We start from the raw sequence: 15,328 nt of genomic DNA on the forward strand, positions 1-15,328 counted from the left end.
TCTTCTTCTTTGTCCGCTCCTGTTGTCATCAGTGGCACGGAAATCTGTGTTTCTTTTTGTTGCATCATCTTGTGTCAGCTCTCCGTGTGTGCAGTGCCATTCCTGGGCAGGCTGCACTTTCTTTCACACTGGGCAGCTCTCCTTATGGGGCGCACTCCTTGGCATGGGGCTCCCCTACGCAGGGAAACCCCTGCGTGGCACGGTACTCCTTGCGCGCATCAGCACTGCGCATGGGCCAGCTCCACACGGGTTAAGGAGTCCCGGGGTTTGAACCGCGGACCTCCCATGTGATAGACGGACGCCCTAACCACTGGGCCAAGTCCGCTTCCTGGTAACAGGATTATTAACCACACTTATTTTAAGGCTGTTAAAAGGTTTAAATTGAGGGATTACAGGACAAACTGATTTTCCCCAGATTAGAAGCTTCAATCTGTCACACTTCATCTTTCTCCCACAGCTCTTGCAAAGAGAATGCCTTGGGGTTAGGGTAGGTTAAAGAGTTTAGGAAAAACTTTTTCCTTTCCCAAGTTTCTATATTTAGATTTCTATATTACTTTTCCATCCTGTTCAGGCTAATTTGGGCCCCAGAAATACTTATTCAGATGTATAACCACATATTTGATTTTTCAATTTGACTAAAGCTAGTCTAAGAATTTGCATTTGTTAATTTAATATTATCATCCCGATGTATGAAATTATATATTGAACAAATAGGCAGACACGAATAGAGTTTGACACAGAAACACAGGACTTACTGTTAAAATTTTCATTCTCTTACAAAATAAGCTTAACTCTAAGATAACATTTAAAAGATTTCTTTGACGCCTCCTTTTAATTACTCTAATTTGCACTGTGACCATGCAGTTTTGCATAAGAATTCCATTCCTTGATTCCCTATCTTACTAGCCTATTTCACTACCTCTTCTTATTTGAAGCCATAAAAACCATAAACTTCTTTAGACAGATTTGAGGTTTTTTTCTCTCCTGTCTCCTTTCTTGACAGCAGTGAAATAAAGCCCCTGCTCTCTCTGAAGCACTGGTGACACTACATTGATTTCAGTGCACATTGGCTGGCAAACCTGTGGTTTTCGGCACAACACGATGTCAGTGACCCTCAAATGGTGTGGCAGTGTATTCTGGATTAGGATAAATGAGAGAATGGCTTTGGCCCACTGTTTAGTGTTCTCAGAGCCCCTTCAGTTTTCAACCTGCAGTCTAGGGCTGGGGTGTTTGAAGAAAGCCCTTTAAATGAGAAGTGCCAGAAGCTATAGCGCAAGATCAAACTTGTGCTTCCAGATTTTAGTATTTTTATTTGAATAAAGTAATTAAAACCAGCTATTGGATTTGGGAATAGAGGCCAGGAATGTCATCTTAAGGGGTGATCCCCTGGAAACCGAAGAGGGTTAGAGCCTGTTTTGGAACCTGTGCTAAACTGCCTTGACAACTTCCACCCAAGCTTCCCAGGGATTATAAACTGCAATATTCTGAACTGGTCTCTGCAGGTAAGTAATCCATGTGTTGGAAGGTAGCAGGAAAGGACGTCTGGCGTATCCACCTCCACAGCTGGTGCCTTTGATCAGGACATGCAGACTCCCACCTCCACCAGAAATCTCACGCAGGAGGGGGAAGAAGGTTCTCATTATTTCTTGCAAAGTGGGAGCACTCGGGGCTGCCGCCCAGAACATGCTTATAGAAAATAATTAAAAGTTAAAACATTTTGGAACTGAAATTCACTTGGTGTTTCAGGCAAAGTGACCTTGGGGGCAAAATATTTGGGAATGAGATTTATTCTGGGAAAGCATTTCCATATACTTCTATTTATGGTCTTCCACTCTGATTTTGAGCAACAATATTCAGGGGAGGTTAGGGAGGGAGGTGACTGAGAAATGGGGGGATGCAGAGGACCCACGATCTGGACCCTGGGAATTCGAGTGCCCACAAAAATCCCCCAAGGGAAGAAGCAAAAACGTGGTCTCTGCAGGCCCCAGGACCAACGAAGGGAGGATGTGCTGCCCACTGTGGTTTTATATACACAAATGCCAAAGTGTTTTTTTGGAAGAGGAAAGAAAATAAAGACGGACAGATTACTCCAAAGATCCTTGTATTCTGTGCAACAGAATCAGCAGCATGTACCATAATGTACATGGTACATTGGACAATTGAAGGCACGTTCAAGACACCACTGCTACTCCCAGAGTGGTGCAACTGAAGCAGGCCAAATAGGGAATCAGTAGATGGATTTGAAGCCTGGCAGAAGCCCACGTGTCATTTGATGCCCATAAGATGCCTGCTGGAAGATCCGCACAAGAAATCCAATTCAGAATGAAATTTCCTCTAGAAGCCAGAAGCCCCGATTATTCCCCAAGGACTTTATCACTGGGCTATTGATGGGTGGGGTGATCAATCAAAAGAGCAAACAGTTGGGACTCCTCCCATGCCATTAGCCAAGGAGCAGAATAATTAATGGCTAAAAAAGTAGAGAAGCTCATGTGGCTCAAGTGATAAGGCTTCTGCCTACCATATGGGAGGACCTGGGCTCAATCCTTGGGGCCTCCTGGTTAAAAAGAAAAAGAGAAAGTGTGTCTGCTTGGCAAACCAGTGCCTCCACGGCAAGCCGAGTGCCCACCCGTGCAGCGAGCTGAGTGACCACATGAATGCCTGTGTGGTTAGCCGAGTGCCTGCACAACAAGCCAAGTGCCCACGTGGTGAGCTGAGTGCCCAAGTGGTGAGCTGAGTGCCCACATAGTGAGCTGAGTGCCCATGTAGTAAGCTAAGTGCCCACACAGCAAGCCAAGTGCCCACACGAGTCACGCAGCAAGATGATGACACAATAAAAGAGAGATGAAGGAGGGGTCAAGGTGAAGTGCAGCAAAAGCCGGGAACTGAGGTGGCACAGGTGACAGGGAACCTCTCTCCACATCAGAGGTCCCCAAGATCAAATCCTGGTGAATCCTAGAAGAGAAAAAACAAGAAGACAAAAAGAGAAATAGATACAGAAGATCACGCAGCGAATGGTGATAGACAGCAAAAACAGCAGGGTGGGGGACGGTGAGAGGGCAGAAAAAAAACAAGTGCAAAGGTCTCTTGTTCTCTCTCACCTTTGTCCTGTCCCAGTGACTGTTTGTGCCTTTCTCTGGCTCCTTTGCCCCCACCTGGACCAATATCCAACGTAGTCTAGAACCTAGACAAAATCCAGCTACAGTAGAGTTACCAATACAATAACAAGTAACTAAGCTAGTATCATAAAGGAGTGGGAAAGACGTATAAACAACAACAGTCTCATGTAAGGGAATGGAAAGTAACCATTACAAGAACAAGTATAAACAACTATAGTCAGTGGGTACAGGGAGACATTTTGCTTTATGTTTTCCTTGGTAATGGCCCAGTCAAAGAAATGCTAAGCCAGTTATCTTGGTATCATAGAGCCCATAGTTAAAACACAGAAGTGCAGTGTTAAGGACCAAGGCCTAGCAAAATACTGTTTTGTCATGAGCCTTACATTCTCCTACTGCAACACTCTGCTCCCATTTTGTAATTAATCCTCAAGTTAAATGATTCATTCTCACTCTCCCAGCTGCTTTCCACTGGAAATCTCCAGTCACACACCTATAGCAGGAATGTGGTCAAGCGATTTCATTTTCCTTGTCATTACTCAAAAGAGGAAGATGGGAAAATGTGAACCAACCTCACAAATGGCCCCTCTGAAGTAAGGATTGTGGCAAAATGATCAAGTGGGGGCTCTCACACGGCAAACTGTTACTCTGAAACTTGTTCACAGGGTTTTAAAAAAAAAAATCAGAACAGACCATAAAGAGTTAAAAAGGAGCACAGGTGTTATTCTGAGGTCTCTAATTTATTCCCACAAGAAACTCCCCGGTAGCCCCCTGAGTCAGGTTGTTTTCCTCCTCTTTGTCTACAGATGGTGACAGAGAGGCAGAGAACCTAGGATACGAACCTAGGATACGCTCGGGACACTAAGGTAGAGACCAAAGCTCAGGCGTCTAGCTAAGAGACTTGCTGACACCCCCCAGGGCGCGGACACCGCGTGCTCCCGGGGGCTGGGGCTTGGATCAGAGCCCCCGACGGAACGCGGCTCAGTTTCTTCTTATAAAACGAGCTTTGCAATTCTACTTAATTTGCTAATTTTTCACTTCCTGGGGACAACGATCACTTATCACAGCAGGAGCCAATGTGAGCAACCCTCAGGACTGAAAACCAAAATAGGTGTCTTCACCTACGCCAAGGAAACCCCCACCTAGACGGGGGTCCTAGAGGCCGATTCCAATGAGCAGGCGTTGGAGGAGGGGCCTCAACCCCCGCCCCCCTCACGCAGCACCCCCCGTTTACGCAACACCCCCCCTTACGCACCAATCCCCGCTTACGCAGCACCCCCCCCCCCCCCGCGAGCGTACGCAGCACTCCCCCGGGCGTACGCAGCACCCCCCGCGCATACGCAGCCCACGCCCCCGCACACGCAGGACTCCCCTCCCCCCGCCCCGGGCTGAAGCAGCGCCCCCTGTCAGGCGCCTGCGACCCCCGCCCCGCGCGCGCCCCGCGCTGGCCCGTGGCCCGAGAAGGAAGGCGTGGGCCGGGGGCCGGCAGGAGGTGGCCCCGGCGACGCCCGCGCCGCGCGGGGGCCGGCTGCCAGGGCCCGCCCCTCCCCCTGCCGGCGCTACAGGGCCGCCTCGCCCCCGCCCGCCGCGGCGCGGCCTTCCGCCGCCTCTCCTGCGGGCCGTCACGCGCAGCCGGCGCCCAGCCCGGAGGACCCCGAGCCTGGTCCCCGGGGTTCAGCCCGAGGGCGGAAGGGGGCGCAAGGGGCGCGCTGGGCCCCGAACCCGGAGAGCGGGGCTTCTGCTGTGCGCACCACCGGCCCCGAGGGGGCGCCCGAGCCCGCCCCGGAGCGCCTCGGGGTCAGGCCCGCCCGGCGCCGCCCCCTCAGCGCGACGCCGCTCGGCGGCCCTGGGTCCGCGGCCTGTCACAGTGAGTCCCGGGCGTCCTCCTCAGCCGGGCGAGGAGGGCCTCGGCCGCGGGCCCTCGGAGAAGCGTTTGTCCTCCGAGGCGAGCACGGAACCTTGGAGTCTCCGCCTCGTTCCCACGGGCTTTATTCTTACGAAATTCGGTAGTAAAACTTATTTTTAATAAGTATCCGTTCATGGAGGTGTGTGCCCGCTCGAAAGCCTGGCATGGTGTGGGGTTTTTTTACGGATTCGGGATTGTTCTGGGGACAGTCCTGATAGAGATTCAGAGAAAGGGGGAAAGCATCTGCCGTACGGAAATGAATGTGGAAAATAGAGGAAATTTCCATTCGGAAAAGTTGGGGACGGGCTGGAGCCAACTGGCGGAGCCGGGGTGTCAAGGGCAGTGGTGTTCCGATATGTGCTCTTTTATTCATTTTTTTAATGCCTAGTTCTTCCTGCAATGCTATCATAGTGGAAAAAATGTTGAAAAATTTACCGTGTTCTAAATGCCACTGAATTGTACTTTAAAACCGTTAATGTTTGTGAGTTTTACCTCAGTAAGGTATATATGTGCCACCATCAAATTAGGATATGTTCGCACTGCGTAAAATTAGTGCATTAAGAGAAATCGGTCTTTGTATACTGCCACACACGATGGTAGTTTCTATTATCTAATATTGCATACTGCTTGAAACTACCAAAGATGAAATTGCTTGATTTAATTTTTTTAGTATAGTTAATAACCAGGTCAGTGACTGCTTTTTGTAAAGCATATATATTAGTTGAAATTAAATATCTCCTATTAAAAACTCAAAATATAAAAGCACTTAGTTTAATTTTGTCTGTCTCCGTTTGAAAAGTGATTTTAAGATATCCATAATCTCAATTTTTATATACCTTTTCACATAATAATTATATCTTCATCTGGTGTTGAATCGTTCTCAAAATCATCTTTTTGTCTGTACTTTCAAATTTGAAAATATATTCGTGTCTTATTAAATATTACATTAATTAAATATGCTCTTAAAGTTACTTTCTCATGGAAAGCAAGGAGATAGGCCTTCTAATAACCAACCATTTTTAAGTATTGTCAGGATTTGTTTGGTCAACTTTAGTAACTATTTTCTCTTGGTTTCATGTAGCTTTCCATGCTAAGTTGCATAAGTATTTGTAATCTATTTGCATCAAGAAGCTTTTGATTTTAAAAGTTTATTTCTTCATCTAATATATATACATCAGATATATCTGATATTCTGTATACATTTGAGAAGTGTTAATTTGATTACATTTGCTCCCCTCCTGTCTTGGCACATAAAGGTGGATTCCAGCATTTTACATAATCATCACCATTTTTCCACCTTGCACCCTGCCATGATCAAGATATTACCTCATGCTCCCATAGGCATTATAATCCTCAGATAGACCTTTGGAGCAGAAAGAAACAGAAAAATCCCCATACTCTGATCAAGCATCTCTGTTCATGACACCTGAAACACTCATGCACAAACTGACAAAAGACAGCCAAATGTCCTCCATAGCTGTTGACCTGGGGAAAGAGCTGTCTCTTTTCAGAACATGAAGCCGAGGAAGGAGTTCCTGTGAGGAAAAAAAGGGGGGGGGGACTACAGATATCTCACTATTTCAACAAATACCCCAGAGGCACTCAGGACACAAAGGCCTACTTCTATTTATATAATATTCACATATTTTCTCGTTAGTAGCATCCAGACTCTTAGAAGGGCAGTTACTTTCACAACTTTGGTTGAACTGCATTTGGGTAGATTTGGTCTCTGAGCACTTTAATGCCATGGTAATGACAGGGGCATTTTTTAAAAGTAATTTCTTTTGAAGTAAAATAAGATGTATGAGAAATTGCGAGAGTAATTCAAATAAGTCCTCATCCCTTCACTCAGATTTCCCAGTTATTACGCCACATTTGCCCATTAGCAGACATTTCACAAAAATTACTCCAGTAAATTTATCTATGTTAACAAGGACACTCTTATAGGAAACAACAGCATAAACCCAAATCAGGAAATCAACATTACTTCAACACTATAATGCCATCCATAGATACCTGCAACTTTGACCTACTGTCCCAAACACCCTCAACTGTCTCCATTGTCATCTAGTCTCCACTTTAGAACTCTACCTGAGATGTTCCTTTAACAATTTCACATATTTGACAGATTTAAGGAGCACAGATATCCCATCTGCATCTACACAGTGCTTCCTCTTAAGAAGACTCAGGCCCTACATTCCTGGCAGAAACACCACGGCCTCAACTGCTTTCCTCAGTGCAGCACATCAGAGGGGACTGGAGGTCCACCCACCCCACCCATGGTGATAACCAGGTGATATATCTGCCAGGCTCCTCCACACACAAGAACATGTTTTTGCTTTGTAACAAGTGATATTTTTGAGGATATATTTTGAGATTATGCCAATATCATGGTCCCCATCCAACCTCCATCAACCAGTCTTGGTATCCATTGATGATTTGACCTGAGTCAACCTCTATTTTTTTTTTAAGATTTGTTTTTTACTTGTTTCCCCTCACCCCCAATATCTGCTCTCCATTTCCATTTGCTGGGTGTTCTTCTGTGTCCGCTTGTCAGCAGCACCAGGAATCTGTGTCTCTTTTTGTTGCATCATCTTGCTGCATCAGCTCTCCGTGTGTGTGGCACCACTCTTGGGTAGGCTGCACTTTTTTTGTGCAGGGTCTCTCCTTGTGGGGCGTACTCCTTGCACATGAGTGCCTGCATGGCACAGCTCTCCTTGCACACATCAGCACCGCACATGGGCCGGCTCACCACACAGGTCAGGAAGGCCCTGGGTTTGAACCCTGGACCTCCTCTGTGGTAGGCAGACACTCTATCCATTGAGCCAAATCCACTTCCCTCAACCTCCATTTTGACAGTTGCCAAATGGTGAGTTTTTTTCATTTTCATCACTGCTCCTATACCTCTCATTTGGCCTTCTACTCTACAAAGGGCTTGTTCTGCTCACTATTATAGCATTATGGGTTTATGTATTCTGTTATTTATTTTATTCATATATTGTTATTTGTTATCATTATTTATTTCAGTGCTCAAATTGTACCAGATAGAGTGTGCCCTTCAAGCTGACACAGTCAGACCCTGAGTAAAGTGATCTGCACTTGGTCAAGGTGATGGCCAACAAATGAAAATTAATTTATTTCTGACTTTAAATTACATGCTGTATCAAAGGTGCCATTTACTTCATGAAGCCATGAGGGCAGCCATTATTGAATATTTAAAAGATGCCATATTGTTCCCTGGTTGTATTCACGAGTACTTACTTCAATGTGTTTTGCACATAAAGAGCTTCCTTGGAAACAGAAGTCTCATCATGCCACTGTTCTGTTTTCGCTTTGTTGATGGGTACCCACTGGCCTTAGAACAAGGGCTATGGGACTTAACAATGGCCTTCAGACCTTCAGTGCTCTTTTCTGATGTCTTCTGCCTAGTCCACCCCATCCCGCCCCAATTGCCTGCATTCCATTTACTCTTTGTTTCTAGAAAGAGCAGGCTTTCTTGTCATGGGGATTTTGTACCTGTTCCTATTAAATCAATTTATTACCCAACCAAATTTTCTAAGACTTTGCCCAGCCAACCCTTAAGGTTACAGCTAACATTACCTGTTCTTTTCAAGAATTTTTCCCATTTCCACGAAAGAAGTCCCTTGTGTTCTATACACAAGTTAACCTTGTCGTTTTACTTTAAATTATCTCTTCTAAGAAAAACTTAAACTCCACTGGGCAGATGATTGACCGTTTTATTTGCCTGTATAATCCCACTCACACAGGCCTGGGTCAAAATGGTCATCCCAACCCTCAAAAATGTTGTCAAATATCCAGAATAGAAAGACATAGGGTATCAGAATGAATTACATAAAAATAGCAAAAATATAATACATGATTACTTAAAAGACTACTGTTTTTTAAAAAAACACTGCATCTTTTCAGAGCAATGAATTTTTTTATTATTTTTTGGAGAAGTTGTAGGTTTACAAAAAAAGACTGTAAAAGATAGTGTTCCCATATACCCTCCTATTGTTGACACTTAGCATTAGTGTGGTGCCTTTGTTACAACTGATGAAACAATATTAAAATTGTACTGTTAACTATCATCCATAGTTTACATTAGGTATATTTTCCCCATATACCACCCTCTTATTAATACCTTGCATTAATGTGGTACATTTGTTATAATTCATGAAAGAGCATATGTATGCTTTACTATTAACTATAGTCCATCATTTACAATATAATTTGCTGTACTATACAAGTCCTATGTGTTATCTTTTTATTTTTATTCCAGTAAGATATATACAGCCTAAAATTTCCCCTTTTAACCACATTCACATATATAATTCAGTGCTGTTAATTATATTTATAATATTGTGCTATCATCACCACTATCCATTTCCAAAACTTTACAGTCAACCCAAATAGAAATTCCATTCAAGTTAAGCATTATCTCCACATTCTCTATCTGCAAACCCAGCCCCTTGACCTATATTCTAGATTCCAACTCTGTGAGTTTCCTTATTCTAATTATTTCATATCAGTGAAATCATACAGTATCCTTTTACTCTTCAGTGTTCATCCAGTTTATTGCATGTTTAAGGACTTTTATATTTATACCACATTTTGTGTATTCATAAGTTGATGGACACTTGGGTCGCTACGCTCTTTTGGCAGTTTTGAGTAGTTTGTATACATCATGATCCTCAATCACAATATTTCCATGTACATTTCCTAATATCAAGGATATTCACTTATTCAACTCCCTTAAGTACAGTTACACAGTTCAAGAAAATTGATATTGATAAAACGCTTACAGGATACCAATTTTTTCATATAACCCTCTAATGTCCTTTTGAGTCTTTTCTCCATTGTTAGATCCCATCAAGGAACATATATTGCATTTAATTGCCATTGACTCTTCAGATGTTCCTTTTTTATTTATTTCTCTCCCCCCCCCAACCCCCAGATGACTGTTCTCTGTGTTCGTTTGCTGCGTGTTCTTGTTTTTTTGTCTGCTTCTGTTGCTCTCAGCGGCATGGGAATCTGTGTTTCTTTTTGTTGCGTCATCTTGCTGCGTCAACTCTCCATGTGTGCGGCGCCATTCCTGGGCAGGCTGCACTTTATTTCGCGCCGGGTGGCTCTCTTTATGGGGCGCACTCCTTGCGTGTGGGGCTCCCCTACGCGGGGGACACCCCTGCATAGCACAGCACTCCTTGCGCGCATCAGCACTGCGCATGGCCAGCTCCACACGGGTCAAGGAGGCCCAGGGTTTGTACCGCGGACCTCCCATGTGGTAGACGGACGCCCTAACCACAGGGCCAAATCCACTTCCCTGTTCCTCTTTTTTGTTCATTGGAGAAGTTGTGGTTTTACAGAACAAACATGCAGAAAATGCCTGATTCCCATACACCACCACCAAAATTTGCATTGGTGTGGAACATTTGTTGAAACTGATGATAGCACGTTTTTATAATTATACTATTAGTTAAAATCCATGGTTTAACTTAAGAGTTCACTGTGTAGTATAGTTCCATGGATTTTTTAAAAATTTTACTGTTACCATACATGCAATATGACATTTTCCCTTTTAATCATATTCAGATATATATTTCAGTGCTGTTAATTGCATTCACAATGTTGTGCCACCACCACACCATCCATTACCAAGATATTTTCACACTCCAAATAGGAGCCCTGTATATTTCAAGCCTCAACTTCCATTCCCTAACCACACCCCATCCCCTGGTAACCTATATTCTATATTCTGACTCCTTTCTAATTGTTTCAAATCAGTACAGTCATGTAATATTTGTCCTTTTATGTCAGGCTTATTTCGCTCAACACGATGTCTTGAGGTTCATCCATGTTGTCAAATGTATCAGGACTTCATTTCTTTTTATTGCTGAATAATATTCTATTGTATATGTATACTACATTTTATTTATCCATTCATCAGTTGATGAGCAGTTGGATTGCTTCCATCTTTTGGCAGTTGTGAATTGTGCCACTATGAACATTAGTATGTAAATATCTGTTTGAGTCCAAGTCCCTGCTTTCAAATCTTTGGGGTATATACCTAGTGTGGGATTGCCAGATTTTGTGATAGTGCTCTGCTTAGTTTTCTGAGGAACTGCTAAACTGTCTTCCACAGTGACTACTCCATTTTACATTGCTAACAGCAGTGAATGAGTGTTCTTATTTTTTTCCCCTTTCTCTCCATTTGTAATTTTGCTTTTTTTTTTTCCAGGAGGTACATGGGAAGCAGGTGCTCAAACCACTGAGCTACACCTGCTCCCCTCCATTTTTTTAATAGCAACCACTCTTAATGAGTGTGAAATAGTATTTCCTTGTAGTTTTGATTTGTATTTTCCTGATTACTAATGATATTGAGCATCTTTCCTTCTGTTTTCTGGCCATTTGTATATCTTCTTTGGAAAGATGTCTGTTCAAGTCTTTTGCCCATTTTTTAATTGGGTTGTCTTTTTTGTTCAGTTAAAGGATTTCTTTATATATTCTGGATAGTAATCTTTTATTGGATATGTGCTTTCCAAATGTTTTTTCCCATTGTGTAGGTTGTCATTTTGCTTTCAGGATAAAATCCCCTGAGAAGCAAAAGAGTTTAATTTTGATGAGGTCCCATTTACCTATTTTTTTTTTCTTTTATTGCTTGTGCTTTGGGTGTAAAGTCTTAAGAAACCATAGCCTAAACACAAGTCCCAAAAATGCTTCAAAGAGTTTTATAGTTCTAGGTCATATACTAATGCCTTTGATCCACTTTGAGTTGATTTTTGTATTTGGAGTGAGGGTAAAGATCCTCCTCCTTTTTGCAAATGGAGGTCAAGTTTTCCCAGCAGCATTTGTTGAAGAGACTGTTCTTTCCTAATTGAGTGGTCTTTGCCATTTGTCAAAAATCAGTTGGCCTTGAATGTGAGGTTTGACTTCTGAGCCCTCAGTTCTCTCCCACTGGTCTATATATCTGTCCTTATGCCAGTACCGTGCTGTTTTTTAATTACTGTGGCTTTGTGATAAGTCTTAAGATTGGGAAGTGTGTGTCCTCCAACTTCTTTCTTTCTAAGATGTAATATTGACATCTTAATGATATTTAGCTTTTTAATCCATTAACAGAATATCCTTCCATTTATTTAGGTCTTTTAATTTGTTTTTTGTTTTTGTTTTTAAGATTTATTTATTTCTCTCCCCTTCCCCCCGCCCCAGGATCTGCTCTCTTGTGTCCATTCGTTCTGTGTTCTTCTGTGTCCACTTGCGTTCTCAGTGGCACTGGGAATCTGTTTCTTTTTTATTGCGTCATCTTGCTGCATCAGTTCTCCATGTGTGCGGCACCACTCCTGGGTGTGCTCCTTGAGGGGCGCACTCCTTGCACGTGGGGCTCCTTGAGGGAGCCTTGCGGGGTGGTGCTCTTTGAGGGGTGCATTCCTTGCGCGTGGGGCTCCCCTATGTGGGGGACACCCCTGTGTGGCATGGCACTCCTTGCACACAGCAGCACTGCATGTGGGCCAGCTCACCACATGGGCCAGGAGGCCCTGGGTTTAGACCCTGGACCTCTTATATGGTAGGCGGATGCTCTATCAGTTGAGCCACATCCATCTCCCTTTAATTTGGTTTTGTACTTGTTACCACTTATATTTTTGTACATTGTATGTTCAAAATAGATTTATCCTTACTTTTATGCATTAGCATTTTAGTATCTGGAATATAGGAAGTAAGAAGTGGAGTTACATACTAAATAATACAATAATATTGGCAGGGAAGCGGACCTGGTCCAATGAATATGGCATCCACCTACCACATGGGAGGTCTGCGGTTCAAACCCTGGGCCTCCTTGACCTGGGTGGAGCTGGCCCATGCGCAGTGCTGATGAGCGCAAGGAGTGCCCTGCCATGCAGGGGTGTCCTCCACGTAGGGGAGCCCCACGCACAAAGGAGTGCGCCCCGTAAGGAGAACTGCCCAGCGCGAAAGAAAGTGCAGCCTGTGGCGCCGCACACATGGAGAGCTGACACAACAAGATGACACAACAAAAAAGAAACAGATTCCCAGTGCTGCTGATAAGGATAGAAGCAGTCACAGAAGAACACACAGTGAATGGACACAGAGGGCAGACAACTGGCCGGGGGAGGTGGGGGAGGAAGAGATACAAATAAAAAATAATAATATTGGCATATATAATTACCAAAAATGTTACCTTTACTGCAGGTCTTTATTTCTTTATGCTGCTTTGAACCACTGCCTAGTGTCTTTTCCTTTCTGTTTGGAGAAATCCCTTCCGCGTTGCTCATAAGGCAGGTCTAGTGGAGATGAACTCCCTCAGCTTTTGTCTATCTGAGAATGTCTTAATCTTGCCCTCATTTTTGAAAGAGTTCTCACTGGATATTCAGTTTTTGGCTGACAGTTGTTTTCTTTCAGCACATTAGGTATTTCAACCCACTGCTTTTCTTGCCTACATGGTTTCTAATGAGAAATTGGCACTCAATCTAATGGGGCTCCCTTAATACATGGCACTTTTCTCTTGCAGCTTTCTGAACTCTCTCTCCTTGTCCTTTGCATTCAATAGTGTGATCAATATATGACACATTGTAATTTCTTCATGTTTTTCCTGTTTGGTCTTCTCTGAGCTTTTTGGATGTCTACATTCACATCTTTCTGTAAGTTTGGGAAGTTATCTGTCATTATTTCTTTGACCTTTCCTTCTGCCTATTTCTCTCTTTCTTCTCCTTTTGGGACTTGGCATGATGCATAAATATTGGTGTGCTTGAAGGTGTCCATTGCTGTCTTAGGCTATTTTTCACTTTTAAAATTTCTTTTTTTTTTCTGCTTCTCAGCCTGACTCATTTCAAGTCTCTCGTCTTCAAGTTCAGAGATTCTTTCTTCTGCCAGCCCCAGTCTGCTCTTGAAACCCTCCTGGGCATTTTTCATTTCAGTTATTGTGGTCTTCAAGTCCAGTATTTCTGTTTGGCTCCTTTTTAAAAAAAGTTTCTATCTCTTAGACTCTCATATTGCACATTCATTATTTTCCTCATATTCTTTAGTTCTTTCTCTGTCTGTTCCTTCATCTCTTTGTGCATTTTTAAAAATCCCTTTCTTAAAGGTTTTGTTCAGTATGTCCTCATTCTCATCTTCATTCGTGTTTTCTAGATTTTTATCCTCTTGCTTTGGATGGGCCATCATTTCCTGTTTCTTTTTTTTGTCTCATACTCTAGTTGGCCACTGTGCATTTTAGTATTTTATAATGTTAAATCTGTGTTTTATTGCCTCAGATGTCTGTTTCTTGATTCTTAAGCCAGCTAGTTATAAGACAGATTTTCTGAGCTTCAGCCCTCTTTATCAGGAAAATCTGCTCAAGGTGAATGTAGTGTACAGTGTTCCCTGTCTTTCCAGTCCTCTGTTTTATCCTTGGCTTTGCTTTCTGGTTGTTTTGAAGCTCCGCTGCTTACAGGAGTTTAGTTGTCCCCTATGTTTCCCAGGAGACACACCTCCCACTCCCAGGTATTTGAAGCCAGCAGGCTTTTGTCCCTGCCTGTCTGTCTCTATAGTTTTTTAATACTCCTTTCATTGTCTCAAGCTATTTTTCCTTGCAGGGCAAATTCTGGGAGGAGAGACCCCCCCCCACCCCCCGCCCCAGAGGGGACTTTCCCAAGCCAGTAAGTATTTCCCAGCCAAAGCAAGGTCTGAGAAATGTGAAGGGGTTGCAGATCAGCTCCAGAGTGCCCTGGGGAGGATCAAGAAACATACCAAAAACTTTTCCTACATCTCTCCAAAGCTAAGCATTCCTGGCCTGCCTAGCAAATGCAACCCTTTAGCAAACTAGCCCCTGCAGCCCTGAGGAAGCCCTGCATGTTTAAATCACCACTGCCTCTGCCCCTGTTTGGGGAGGGTTGAAACAATGGTTGCTGTTGCCTTTCTTCAGGGTGCTTTGAAATAGTAGCTGCCCTTAGAGCTCAGTCCCCAGTGATCTGAATTCTCTATTCAAAAACTTTGATCAGTGATTGGTAGTGTCCTCCCCTGTTCTTAAGGAAGAGGATTGTTAGGTCCTTTTCTGTCACCAGGTAGCTAGCCCAGGGACTAGGCCTCCTGGCAGCCTGCCACATTGGTGGGTATAGGTGCTGTTAGGTGCCATGCAGAGAAGGCAGTTTACTGTTCTTTACCATCATTTATCAGCCTATTCCTCCTGAATTTCCCTGGATGCTGTACAGTGTTCTTCTGGCCTCTGGAGTTTCAAAATAGTTGTTGCAGACAGTTATTTCCTCTTTTAGTTATTTTGATGGAAGAACTGAGACCTGAAGTTCCATACTCTGCCATCTTT

The 15,328-nt window shown here is 43.6% G+C and overlaps 1 protein-coding gene and 1 long non-coding RNA gene across 9 annotated transcripts in view; one reads left to right on the forward strand and one right to left on the reverse strand.

The window, feature by feature from the left end:
* Positions 1-2,084: 2,084 nt before the first annotated feature.
* LOC131276139 (uncharacterized) lies at positions 2,085-4,249 on the reverse strand. Its single transcript, XR_009183613.1, has 3 exons — positions 3,686-4,249; positions 3,099-3,181; positions 2,085-2,952 (listed from the first exon to the last, which is right to left on the reverse strand). It is a non-coding gene; the product is annotated as an uncharacterized lncRNA (long non-coding RNA).
* Positions 4,250-4,824: 575 nt separating this feature from the next.
* Positions 4,825-15,328, forward strand: part of LOC101442862 (zinc finger protein 596-like) — a 29,317-nt gene continuing 18,813 nt past the window's right edge. The window contains exons 1-3 of one of the 8 annotated variants that reach the window (XM_012523037.4): positions 4,915-5,119; positions 7,148-7,312; positions 14,604-14,666. The gene's annotated coding sequence lies outside the window, so the exon portion shown is untranslated. Of the gene's footprint in view, positions 5,120-7,147; positions 7,313-14,603; positions 14,667-15,328 lie in introns of all 8 variants that reach the window. The other 7 variants (XM_012523036.4, XM_004452718.5, XM_058294771.2 and 4 more) reach the window with 7 other exon arrangements.

This window comes from Dasypus novemcinctus, chromosome 3 (genome assembly GCF_030445035.2).
Source record: "Dasypus novemcinctus isolate mDasNov1 chromosome 3, mDasNov1.1.hap2, whole genome shotgun sequence".
Lineage (NCBI taxonomy): Eukaryota > Metazoa > Chordata > Mammalia > Cingulata > Dasypodidae > Dasypus > Dasypus novemcinctus.